Below are 14051 nucleotides of genomic sequence, written 5' to 3'. Positions count from 1 at the left end.
GTTTATGAGGCAGTAGTAGACCTGTTCATTATGGTGCTAATTTCATCCCTGACCACCTAGTTCTCATGTGTGCCTTCAAACCTCATCAACTTTCCTTCTCAGATGTGTGGTATTATAAATAAAAAAACAAAACATTTGCTAAGTAAATTATGATATTCAGTTCCACTGTGAGGTTCGTGGAAACATTAAGACTGTACTTACTTGGCTCCAATAAAAAAACATAACAGTGTGTGTGTCTCTGTCTCTGTGTGAGGTAGGATTAAAAAAAAATAAGACAAGAGATGGGGGGAAAACAAAGTCTTCACTCTGATTGAATCTGTTGAGGCGTGGCATTGAGATAGATAGGAGAAGATGTATGTGTGTTGGGGGGTTGGTGCCTGCGTTGCCAAGTCTGACCAAAGTGGAAAAAGATGGAGCTTCACCTCCATATCACACACATGTCAGTATGTCTTTGTGTGTGAGTCTGTTCTGGCACATAAGCAGCCGCTGCGGGACTGTGTGTGTACGTGATAAACACATTAGCATGTGCATCTGCATTCATGCAGCCCAGTGTGTGTGATTAGATATTTACTCAGTGCTGCAGTGTGTGATTAGGTGTTCTTTGAAGCAAGTGGCTTTACACTACACCACGTCCTGGACTTTTCCAATCACCACAGCCCACATATAGGTACAGAAATTCCTGTCAAAGCAATGTGTTGTATAATATTTACTTTAAAAGAGTTTGTCCCATTCATTGCATTACTAAAAACTAATGATATTACTCTCCATAATTCGAAAACAATTTCACCCAAGATATCAGTTAATTAGATTGTTTAGATGTGGAGTTGTTCACATAAAGAGAAATACAAGGTGTAGGTAAGACATTTTTGGTCAATCAAGGATTTGATAGCTGAAAAACAACTATTATAAGAATCTGGAGTCATAGCATAAGGTTTAAGAGCCATCTTAAACCTTGTGTGTGTGTTAACAGACACTATAGCTCTGAATAAGATGACCAAGAGAAAGTAGGTAGTTCATACCTCCATCCATCCATCCATCCATCCATTTTCTATACACCCTTGTCCTTAGTGGGGTCGGGAGGGGTGCTGGTGCCCATCTCCAGCTAACGCTCCAGGCGAGAGGCGGGGTCACCCTGGACAGGTCACCAGTCGTCGCAGTAGTTCATACCTGTTAAAGAAAAAAATAGTTTAAGCAGACTGAAACAGGCCGTTGTCATTTTTTACTATGCTCCTTGAATGTTACATCCTTGATTGTTCTAAATGTCTTATCTTTTTCTGTTTTGCCTTGCATTGATTGGATAAAGCATTTTGCTTTGCCCAACCAGATGGGAGTGGGCGAGACTAATGGTACGCTTGGTAGGTCAGTGTGCGAAGTGTGAACCGAACAAGCTAAAGTACACAGTGGAGCAGATGTGGGACAATAACAGACTAAAGCTGTCCAATACTATGGTCAGTGCAGAGTTGCTGACTATAACGGACTTAAAAAAAACACATAAAAGGTAAATGCCTTTGTCTGTATGTTTTAAGCTGTTTCAGAACGATGCGGTGTACAGAAGGAAAGAATGCTTAATGCAGCTAGCATTTTAGCATGCTAGCGCGAGGTCGCAGCCGTTTCAATGATGTAGCATCTCGTCGTGTTATTGTGCATTTAAATGTAAATGATAATATTAGTGGCTTGTTAAACTCGTCATGGCAAAATATAGGAAGAAAGTGAGTCTGAGTAAGGAATAAATAAGGACTGAGAGCTGTTAATGTGTACAGCGAACCAGGAGTTACTCTATGGACCTGCTGCAAAATCAAGGGATCTCCACATCTGCTTTTCCGGATCCAATCTAGAACTCTGAAGAATTTGTGAGTACAAAATTAACTACTGCACAAGCTTTTTGTTTAATTGCTCAGCGAGTTTGTTTTTGGCTCCCACACATCGAAACATGAATTAGCCTGTACCAATTTATTTTAGGGTTGATTTTATGTTTGCGAATCCCTGGCTGAAGTGTGATGGATTAATATGGACTGAAAGTGTGACTTAATTGCTATAGTTGTAAAAAATGTTGTTGAGATTTTTATTTTTATATTTGGTACAAATTCATCAATTCTGATACATTTTTGATTTTACTAAAGGTTTTGCATCTGTGTTTTAAATACATATAGGCCCATTTTTATTTGCCCACGTTATTGCATGTCTTCCTCCAGCTATCACTACAACAGTGATGCTTTAAAACTACTTTTGAATGTTAGTAAAGCATATTCATCTGCAACAATAAAGCAGTAAATCTTTCAGCAGGCATAAGCTAACATTATCTGTTTCAATTGATGGTATAAGTCAGTCTGAGCGTTGTCGAGATATGGTTAAATTCTTTTCAGGTGCAAAAAATGTAACCACATTATGCTCTGTTTTACAGTTAATACAGGAAAACTATTAGCTGAAGATTCGGTGGGCTACTGAACTGTGAAGCAACAAAACAAACAAATGCAACCTAGTGGTGCTGCAGGAGTTTATAACCAAAGAACACAAAACCTGAAAATTTCTGCAAGACAGAAATTCCACAGGGCTCCTGCTGATTACATCTGCATGGAACAGTTCCTTCTTTACTCAGTAAAAAAATGTTTTGTATGCTCTTGATCCATGTTTGTTTTGCAACACAATTTATTTTAGTATAGAATGATACTTCAGTTGTCCCTCAGCACTAATATTTATTTTTATCAACAGCAAATGAGAACACAGTGGCACACTAAAGCCACTGTGTGGCAAATAAAATCAAATATTGGCAGAACTCAAAAGTTGTATATCCTTCCATAAAGTACATGAACAATAAAAGTTATGTTATCTTCTCTACCGTTTTCCAAGTAGAAAAGTGATTCTTTTAAATTACATATTTTTATCAATGAGAGCTGAACTATTTTTTATTTATTGTTTTACCTTGTCAAGTAAAAATTGTCATTATAATCATGTTTGTTTCTTTAAGCTAAAAAGAACCCTTTTCCTCCAAAAAGTATTGCAGTATCAAAAATTATATTGTTTTTCTTAGCATTTGTATTGAGCTGGAAATTTTAGCATAACAACTTTAGCCTAAACCAAGGTGTTGACACATGGATTAGGCTAAATGAGACACATGTCTCATTTGATAAACCCTAACACATTTTCAATTACTATTATATGTTTAGATTGTTTCACTTGACATCTTCTTTGTGTTTTCAGTGACATTTGCCCTGAGGGAACAGTATCTAAATATTTGAAACAAGTAAGAGAAAACCACCACAACTTTAAAGAACCAAATCCAGATCAGTTGTTTGTGTATGCAGGGATCTTATAACTGCCTGCACAATGAAGACCTAAACTCAATCTTTCAAAGCAGAGGTTTTTGCCTTTCTCGTGTTAACAGACTGCTTCGACGCTTGGCCAGAAAATGAGCTGCTGAGTCCTCATCATCCAAGGAGTGTTATCCTGGTCTATTCAGCTCCACTAGATGGCTATAATGGGACCAGGCAGGGTGGATACTGACAACCAGATTTAAATTGTGTTCAAGAAACTAATTTAACTTTTCCCAAATTTTTCCCACCATTTAATACAAGAATATTATCTACACCAACACAAAGCCGTGTATGTTACCTGCACAAAATAGGGACAAACCCAAGAGTCCACAAATTTGACAATGAAAGCAGGATGTTTGCCCTGGAAACACACATATATACACACACACATCTTGTTCTACAGACAACTTTCTTCAAACAAGACATTTCTGCAGACTAGTTTTTTTTTTCTAAGAAGTGCATGTTTCATTATGTGCTGAGAGCTATGAAGTGAACATCAGTCAGAGCAAAAACAGCTACTGGATAAGTTTTTTAGCATTTCAAACCAATTTTTGCATTTGAGTTTGTAAAAAAAAAAAAAAAAAAAAAGCAAGTGTGTGGAAATGAGGATGGAGTTGTCATCTAAAACAAGTTTATGTTCTGGGGGAACAGCTGTGTGTCTTTCAGATTGTCTCACTAACGGATAAATTGCGACATCTGAGGCGATTCGACTCATCCTTTTTTTTTAAATTACCAGCTTCCAAATTGCCTCAAAGTGTTTGTCTGTGCCGCATGTTGCATGCTGCATCTCATGTGACTTTTGTGTCACTGTTCTAATTTGCTCATGCAGTATATAGTGCTACAAATGTACACTCTTAAAGATTTGCTTTTAAATTTTTTCCATCTTGATAATCAAAAGTTTACCTTTTTTAGTATTTGTTCACACATCCTGAGCAAATACAAAAAGCAGTAGGGTTAATTATAGGCCTAATTATCGTTTGGCTGGTGTTGTGATTTATTAATTTGTGACTTGTTTTATTTTTGACTGATGCCTTAAATGTTAATTCATACTGACTGACATGAACCAAGGAGTAAACATTAATATTTACGACTGCGGAGAAAGCTAATTCTGGGATGAAAAGAAGATGGCCAGAGAAACAAGCCCACAGTCAAGACACAAGAGGAATGTTTTGGAAGTTTTATAATCTGTTACATCGGGAGTAAAACTAACAGCATTTTGGAAAGCAACACCATATCAAGATTCAAACATGGTAAAGGCTGCTTTTCTACTTCAGGACTAGGATGACCTACCACAATTGATGGAAACATAAATTCTGGTCTTTTATCAGAGGCACGAGAATGAAAAAGTCCAGCCATCAGTTTTTGACCTTCACCTTACACTTTTTGTAACTAGCAGGACAATGATCCAAAACGCAACAGCAAGTACCCCACTCAATGGTTCCAAAAACTGAAGCTTTAGGAGTGGCCTAGTCAAACCTCAATCCAATTGAGGGACCCATTCCTGCTTGAAAACACTCCAACGTGGCTGAATTAAAAGAATTTAGCAAAGAGTAGCAAATACCCTCATAGCAACAAAGAACATTTTGCATAATTAGTGGGGAGCTGTCACTATCAAGGGTGACACAACCAAATATCTTGTTTAGGGGGACTTACTTTATATACACAGTCGAGTTGGTTAAGATGATTTTTTTCTGGAATGTAATGAAATGGTCATCTTAAAATGTCATTTGTATTAACTCAGGCAATATTTACCTCTTATTCAAATTGATTTCACTTGAAACCTGGAACAGTGATAGAAAAGCAAATGGAGAAGAAATATGCAGGGGGCAAATACTTTTTCAGTGCACTGTACCTTCCTAAGCCTTGCGATGACAATAAATTGTACGGTCTAAACCTCTTTGGGCCAGTAGCAAGGGTGAGGCTGCAAATCTTCACTCTTCCTATTCCTCATTTCATCTTCCTACTTCTCCCTGGGTCTTAGTGGTCACTTCTGAAATACAAGCGTGTGTGTTTCTGTATGTGTACAATGAGACACACAGAGATTTATAGGCCTTGAACATATGCTGGAGCAATCAAAGAATCACCTTCGACTCATTTCCTCTCTTCTAATAAAAGGAGACAGAGAGTGTGGGAGTAAACGGAGGGAAGAAAATCATCAAGATGGAGCTGCGTGATGAGAGACCAAGAAGGAGAAGAAAGAAAACACTCCAGACACAGAGGGAGGGTTGAGAGCAATGGTGGAAATGAGCCGAGAGAGTAAAAAGGTGATGACAAGCCTAGTCTCATGGTTTTAGTTCAAACAAAAAGAGGATTAAAACAAATGAAATAAAAAGTTGGGACAAGAGGAAATTTGGCAGATGAAGGAATGAGAAAAACTGAAAGTCAGATGGAAAAGTTTTCATAAAGTGTAGGCAAGTGTGGTTATAACTCACTTTGCTATAAAAATGACAACTTGTTTTTAGCTTCACCTCCATCGTCAAAAGATTGATGATTTCCTCGACTTTTATCTTTGTTTATATGTTCTAAAAAATTATGTTGTGTAATATTTTTAAAATGCAACAAACCAAAGCAGTTTCCTTTGTCTGTACTGTTTTTGTCATTAGAAAACTTTGGCATGCAGATGCGGCTGAATTTTGTTTGGCTCAGACGAGTCACTGCCCACCCACTTCAAATAAAGCATGTTACACACTGCTCCTCTTAAACCGCTGCATTATAGGCATGGACAAAAAACCAGTATAGAAAGCTCTGGGGATGTCATTCAACATCTGTATTTTAAATAAATACTGCACATCTTCTCTGCTGTGCTCCTTCCCTTTGCCTGTTGTCAGTCTCACTGAGTTAAGTAGGGAAGGAGGAGGAGCTTGTTTCTTAACCACAGCAACAAAAAATATTCGGCAACTTGTAACCGAGACTTGTTCCATATCATTCATACTAAAGATGCAATAGATATGATTCTGTCATGAATGCCAGTGTTGTATCATATTGTGAAATGCATGGTGGCAGTTTGTTGGAGTATCTTGGTTACATTAGTTCTGTCTTTTTCTTTTTGTAGACATTTATTTTGTTGAGATGTTGCAGGTTTGGATAATTATTCCCTCTTTTTTTGGGATGTTGTGAAGCTGGAAGGATTTTTGCTCTAACTTTTTTTTACTTTTGAACAATTGTTATGATGCGAAACGGTGGAACAAATGTATTGTTTTTACAACTTGGAGCATCTCAAAAGCACAAATAAAGCATGAACTATGGCCCCAAATCTCAGACATTGAAAAGGAGGCTTGAGTACGCAATGCTGCTCTATAGAGCAGAGAGGAGGAGGAATTTCAAACCATCCATTGATCATAATGAGCAAGGATCTTATCCCTGACTCTCATCTCTCTGCCTGGCTTTCCAAACTTGTGGCCAGACAGAAATGAGAAAATGAGGTCGATTAGCAGAGATATTCAACAACTGAGGGCGACATCCAGACCTTGTAACTGAAATTTGTCGGTAATTACTGGAAATCGAGCTGTTAGCATGCCACGACTATCATGCATGACAGCAACAGTTTTCTGCTGGAGACCCCGTCAAATTGGTTGGAAGATTGACTGCTACTGTAGATTCTTCGTGCTCACAGTATCACCATCCACAACAACTCTTTGAATATCCTTTCATGACATTAGTAAAATCCCCATCTGGGATAAATGAAGATTTTTTTTTTTTGTTTTTGCTGCATTCTGGTTTTAAGGTTCCTCAAGAGATTTCCAACCGCTTTGAAGAAATCAAAATCCAATTCGGTTCACAAAGTCAGCTTTTCAGATTGAAACAGAATATTACTCTTTCTTCTCAGCAGCTTTTTTTCAATGAGAATGCATTGAGAGTCAGCATCTCAATGCCTTCCTCTGTCTTTCTTATACAGAGGCTTTAGCAGAGGAGTCAGGTTTAGCACTTACTTCAGTGCCCTGTTCTCATTAAGTCTGAAGCCTCTGACACACACACCATTACTTAACCCTGTGAGACTTGGTCACCCGTTGTCTTCACTTTTTCGCGAGCTGAACATATTTGACCTTTTCTTTTGAATTCCTTGGCTTCTCTGACTTCTGACCTTTTCTTTTCAAGTGTGTGATCCTCTTTTGTTGTTTTGGGGATTTTTCAGCTTTCTTTGTACAGACTGCTTTAGTAGATTTCTGTCTTTTGCTTGAATGTTTGTTTTTTTTACACTCATATTTGCATATTTCCTGCTAATATAGTTTTGTCATTTCTTCAGTCAATGTTTTGATTAGACCACACCAGTTCTTTCTCTCTGTCCAGGGTGTATTCCTCCTCACAAATGGCTACATTCTGGGCTTGAAGCTAATCTTTGCCACCCCGTAAGAAGAAGCAGGTTTAGAAAATGGATTTAGGCTTTTTCTTTGAACAAAATATAATTTTGTTGTTGCACGTATGTATTTCTAAGGATTTTGACAGTGAGCTCTCTGTCCTAAATATTTTGACAGATAAATCAACAGAGTGTCAACAGGAAAATATAATTTACCAGCAAATGTTACAGTCTGAGTCAATGGTTCTTGTCCTTATTTGTGGTTTTCTCTTCATATTGAGGCGTTTTGTTGTTTTTTTTTTTTGCATGAAAACTTTGTAATTAATATTTTAAAACTGCAAAGGAAGTGAACAATGACATTCTCAACTGTGCAATGAACAGATGCCACATAATCCTGTTGGTAGCATTTTACCCAGGGAGTCTACATACATGCAACTGTTTATTAGCTTAATACAAATGTCAACCTGATGAAGCAGATCTTTGTTAGATCCTCCCAAGCAATCATGGCACGTTTGACAGTGAGTGAGCAGAGAGGAGGGCCATCTGGTGTTTCAGATAAGCACAGAGTTCTCTCAGCAGCACAACATCTCAAATCACTCCTTAGCCTCTATCACAGACACGCACAGACACACACGTTCACGTCCAGAAAAAAAATAAACGGAGTCACTTAGAGTCAGCCATCAATCACTGAATTCAGATCTTGTGATTTAGACCTGATAAAGCATGCTCACACAGTACACCTCAGAACTGACAGATCGGTCAGTTTTTGCAGTGTGTGGACTCCTCATAAAGCAGTTTGTGTAAATTGTGCTTCATGTACATCAGTGGCTCAGTTCTTACAGACCAGATACTGCGAGTCTAAACAGACTCGCTGCAGTGCTCGTGGAGAAATTCTTACTCTGCAACATGTGATTGCACTATTGATTTTTTTCACATAGTCTTACTAACTATCCTGCTCCTAATGTTGTAAGATAAGGGGATGTAATGTGGACCGTGTCTGTTGGCGCTAATTGCCAATAAAACACATCAAGTGCAACCACATGCAACATTGAAAATCTAATTTTAATTACCACAGCTGAAGGGTCCACCAACTAAATTTTAATAATGAATGATCCTGTGTACATTCTGGATATAATTTAATAATGTTACTTTCTATTTTGCAATACTACAAATAGCATATTTCTAACAGGAAACGAAGAACTAAATTTATTTCCACTGTTTTGTATAACTAAAACTCTCACTTTACACCATTGAAATTAAATATGTTCAGCTGCTAGCAACAGGCAACTGTCAAAAATGTCATTGCATAATGTCATATTCTTATAAATATCAAAAACTACACTGAGCATTTTACAATATCCAAGTCCAGGTCTTGTCAAATGGTTTGCATTTGAGGGAGTGTGATATGGTCTGAAGTAGATCTGTAGGTTGATATTTGATGACAGTAAATATAGTAGGGTGACCATAAAAAGAAGACATTTGAACAAGTCTGAAGAATGTCCATCATAATCTGTTTACTTTAAAAATACTTGTAATCTTAACATATTTAAAGTGTGCCTTCTATGTTTGGTTAGAAATAATGGTTAACAAATTTTAGATAGGTATACAAAGCAAAAAAAAAAAAGAAAAAAAAACTAGAAAAATAAAAAATCGTAAATAGAAATGGCCACTGCGGATGCATGACATATCGGTATCCCTGATGGGAACATCAGATGATCTCTTCCTGGTTTCCATTCCCGCTGCTCTGACTTTTCCTCTGGATTTCTCCAAAAATCTTCCTGGTGCGCCTCAGACTGCTCCCTTGACAACACCCACCTGCATTCCTCATTGCACCTGACTCCACCCTCCATCGCTCGCCATCACTGACCCATCCTGGAAATAAACAAAGAGAAACAATCACCAGCCGAACACTCGCCCTGTTCTGCCAAACAACTCACTTACAGCCTCCACAGATTTGTCATCTCAGTTTACGAGAAGAACTTCTCCTCCTCATCTTCTCCTGTAAATCTTCATCCAACCTCCAGCTATAATATTAATCACTCACCTTCCCTCCTCTTGTGCACCTGGGTTAATCTTTCTCCCACTGGCAGCTCCTTCCTTCCTGAAAAACCTCTTCTTCAGAATAAAATAGTTAACCTTTCTGGGCCTATTTGTTCGCAGTTGTTGCCTGCACCAGAGTCTATTTAAAATCAGTCATTATGACAAATACACAAAGTTTGAGAAATGTACTATTTATGTCTTGAAGAAGTAATATTTAAACTTAAATAACAGTTTTAGGCAAAAGTGTGTAGCTTCTCGCTTTAAAGAATAATTCTCAAATAGATTTTTCATTTTAAAGCATTTATCAGTATGCTGGTAATTTAATTGAGTACTAGTTATATTACGATGCATCGCTCCTGTCCCGTGTTGTAATCTGAAATCATTGCTTTAATTCTCCACTCGAAATAGAAAAGTGCATGTCTGGCAGCGAGGGTGCATTGCTTTCTCAGGACTAACACACTTATATTGTATTTATGTTCACACTGCTTCACGTGCCAAGGCTCCAAAGGTTTTAATAGTAAAAAGAGGTCAAAAACCTTAAATGAGATTATTTGCTTGGTGTGTCTGTCTCAATCCAGCACCGTTCTCTGTGATTATACCATTAAAAAGTAGTTTGATCACAACTTTAAAGCACAGATATTACTGCAGACATTTTATTTGACATAGGATTTTAGATGCATTGAAAATGACTGAATTACTTTTTCTGTTATGTGCTATTTTTGTGTAACTGTCTAATGAGTCAATAAGCAAACACACATTACATATAATAGTAGGGAGCAATACTTCTTAAATGAGCAAAAAGAAAATGGTATGGCTTTTGCAATGCAATTGTCTAATGTTTGCAATCAGTGCGTAAAACCATTCAATTCTAAAAAGAAAACACGAGAGACGCATATAATTTAACAGATTTATTTTTTTTCTTTCATGGCCAGGTTTTTATTTCAAGATTTAGACACATTTTAAAACAGCAGCTGCTTAATAGGTAGTAAAAGAAAACAGTTTGCTTATGTTAGAAATATCCATCCATTTTTCTTACTGACTCATCCTTTCAGTGCGGCTGGTGTCTAACTCAATCTGTCAATGGCTGAGAGGCGGGGTAAACCCTGGAGAAATCAACAGTCTACCACAGCAGGGTGACACAAATATGAGCAACTAAAAACAAACTTTTTGTAATGAAGATTTCCATGTTCTACTTATGTTTCATGCTGCTCCACTGCTTTGGCCCGCCCATTCTTGGTGGCTGCTGATTGCGCCCACCCATGCTGCTGACTATATGAACTTCTGCAAAGCACTCACTTAGTGCAGGATCATCTGTCGAAATCTTTGTGATGGTCTTTGAGCGATCCATGTCTGGCTTCCTGATTGTGTATCTGACCCGTTTTCTGTCTCCTGACAATCAGCCCAGCCTGTTCCCTGACTGTTCTGAGTTATTCTGATATTGACTCTGAACCTTGCTTCTTGTACCTTAACTCTGATTACTACCTTATGGATTCTCGTTCTATTCTGCCTTCCCTACCTACCTGCTTTGTTGGTGACCTGGACCGTTAACCCGACCATTGAGCTTTGTGATACGGACAAAGTAACCTCTCACTTTCCCATGGTAAAACCAGAACACTGGATTGGAGTGTGTTATCCAACTTAACCTGAACTGGAGTTTCTGTGCTGTATGGCATAATTGATCCTGTTTTCCATTGTATAGTAGACCTTCATATGGTCCGGCAAGTTAAATGATACAGGGTAAAAGGAAATATTCCAATCCTCTAAAGTTAATCTTCTTGGATTCAAGTTTATAGCGGCCAGATTCTCCAAAGAGCACTTCCTGGAGAACTACCTCTGAGTAATCTGCTACTTCTTGTTGTTTTGCAAGTCAGTCATCTTTCTGTCTTCTTCATAGAGTCTGACTAGAAAGTTAGTCCTATGAATATGATGCTGTCCATCTTGCACATTCAGATTTCTGTCAGAACTTGTTCAACATTCGCAAAAATCTGAATCTTTTCTAATTTTCACTGACGTCTTTAGTCTGTCATAACTCAAGTCAACTACGAGATTTTTTTTTACTCCCTACCCCTAATTTTATTCCTTTTTTTTTCTCAATCACAGAGACCAAAGTTAAATTTCTAAAAAACATGTAAACCCTGGTCCAAATCTGAGAATCTAAAGTTGTCGCATTAAGCACCATGAGCTCCCACAGGGTGCATTGGTGACCTCTGTAGTCCTGTTAGTTACACTTGCAGTATTTACGACCTGAGTCTGAATCCATCATGTGAAGAGATCCTACTGCATAAACGCACATGAACACAACATTCAGTCACACAGCCAGTTAATGAACTGCCCACATTGTGTTGCCAGTGTGTGTGAACTCCGCCTCCCATGTGGCACTTTTATGAATGCGATTTATTGTCTACCTCTTTCTCTAAAGGGAATATTAATAGATTTATAACGTGGCAAACTGTGCAATTCATTTTACGTATGAAGGAGAGAGAGATCTGGTCTGTCAGAAAAAAAACAAAGTGATGGTGTGAGAGGAAAATAAGATGATTGTTGGTTTCTCTGGAGAGCTGAAGATGAACTTGTATTCATCTTTGCAAACCAAAGATGTTTAATCAGCTGTAAGGTTGAAATATCCTTAATGCAACCTTTAAAACCACAGATGGAGATAAAAAGTTGGTCTTGCGGGTGACAAGCAAAAGCAATTTGTGGTCGGAGACAAGTGCCTTGCAAGAGAAAAATTAATCAAAGAGGAAGGGCTGCTATAACTCTGGAGGAGCTACAGAGTTCCATTGCTATCAGTTAACACATTCATGTAGCTGTGCAAATCTACAGATCAGAATTTTAAAGGATTTAGGTGGACAATCCCTGTGATCTGGAAGTCTCAACCAGGTTTTCTTCCACGATTGTTTTCATAAACTCAAACCAACTTCAAAATGTTTGCTGTAGAAAAACATCCCCACCACCAGGTTTCGTCATGAGGATGTGATATTAAAGTGACGTAAGGTGTTAGTTTCATAGCAGTTCATTATTGTTGGTTCATGATGCTACAACAACCCAAACATTAAGCTGGAAAGAAAGGGAGAAATGTGGAGGAAAAGGAGGAGTTAAGGGTAGTGGAGGCAAAGAAGGATAGAGTGAGTACAGGACAACAAGTCTGCTTCTACCCGCAGAAAGAAAAGACTAAAGGCAGAGAACCAAGAAACCATAGCAACAAAAAATGTGTAACAAATACAACATCGCCGATAAGGACACAGTACTAGTTGATACAAGATTTTTTAGGAGAAGAAATTGTAGCACTTTTTCAGCAACAAGGCAGTTCAAAGTGCTTTATAATTTTTTTTGGTGCAAACCGCAGCCCATCATATCTGAAAACACCTGAATGGGTGTATGTAAACATGATTTTGCATATATGATTTCTCCATAAAAATGTGAAATGGAGGGTGTGGAGACCCACAAACTCACCCACCCCAAAGGACATGAGGCAGACATGAGGCAGACATGAGGGCGATGAATCGGAACCGGTGTCCTCATGACAGCTAAGTGGTTGAGAGAGAATATTTAGAATAAATCGTTAAAGGACCCAAATATATATGAGATTTATGCTTATAATGAGTGGACGTAAACCTTTGACCACAAATGCTGTGAGGACACTCAAAGGGCAGTCTTTAATGTATTGACCAAAATGTCTTTGGCACATATGGGGCAAATAATTAATTAATCTACTTGTTTAATCACACAAAAATGCTTAGGTCTTCTGCTGGGATTGGTTGAGCCACACTTCTAAACACCTTTGATTTACAAATAAAAAGAGATAGAAAGACACCCATGACAGTTTAAGTGTGCATCTGTGTGTTTGCAAGAGAACCTAAGGCTCATTAACAGGATTTTTTAATAGATGATCCAACTGGTTGAAGGTTGTAGGAAGGATAATGCGGCTTCTTAAGTGTGTCTCTTCCCCCATCTTTAGAGAAACCAGTCTTTCTCTTGGCCTGCTAAAAGCACAAAAATACAATTGGTTTTGGCTGAGCTCTGTGCCAATGTTTTAAGAGTGGGGAGAAGAAAGGAGAGGGAATAAAAAGATGGGAGAGTGACGAGGGGAATTATAAAAAAAACAAAAAACTATTGCGAGCTGTTTTATTTGTCTTGCGAGCAGCAGGAGTATTAGTACACTTTTGATTGATCCTCCAGTGGTTCTGTGTATCGCCAAGTGGAAAGCTTTGGGCTCTAAAGGAAACACACGTTTCCATCCTTTTGTCTGCCACCTCTACTGACTCACTGCTGCTTGAAAGCGATCCCAGTCAGCTCCCACTTTGTTCTGTCAACTATAAAAACTCACGGTGTGATTAGTTGATGCTATACGTTATGTCATTTGGCATTTAGATTATAGAAGCAAAAAGAAATCATTGTTCAACATT

The 14051-nt window shown here is 38.1% G+C and overlaps 1 long non-coding RNA gene across 2 annotated transcripts in view; it reads left to right on the top strand.

The window, feature by feature from the left end:
- The first annotated feature begins 1028 nt into the window (after window positions 1-1028).
- Window positions 1029-14051, top strand: part of LOC145554596 (uncharacterized) — a 45716-nt gene continuing 32693 nt past the window's right edge. The window contains exons 1-4 of one of the 2 annotated variants that reach the window (XR_014090585.1): window positions 1029-1498; window positions 1761-1850; window positions 3199-3241; window positions 5427-8040. This is a non-coding gene — a long non-coding RNA (uncharacterized LOC145554596). Of the gene's footprint in view, window positions 1499-1760; window positions 1851-3198; window positions 3242-5426; window positions 8041-14051 lie in introns of those variants that run through there. The other variant, XR_014090584.1, reaches the window with a different exon arrangement.

The sequence above is a fragment of the Poecilia reticulata genome, chromosome 13 (assembly GCF_904066995.2).
Source record: "Poecilia reticulata chromosome 13, P_reticulata-male-v2, whole genome shotgun sequence".
Classification (NCBI taxonomy): domain Eukaryota; kingdom Metazoa; phylum Chordata; class Actinopteri; order Cyprinodontiformes; family Poeciliidae; genus Poecilia; species Poecilia reticulata.
This window is presented reverse-complemented; position numbering and strand designations above follow the sequence as displayed.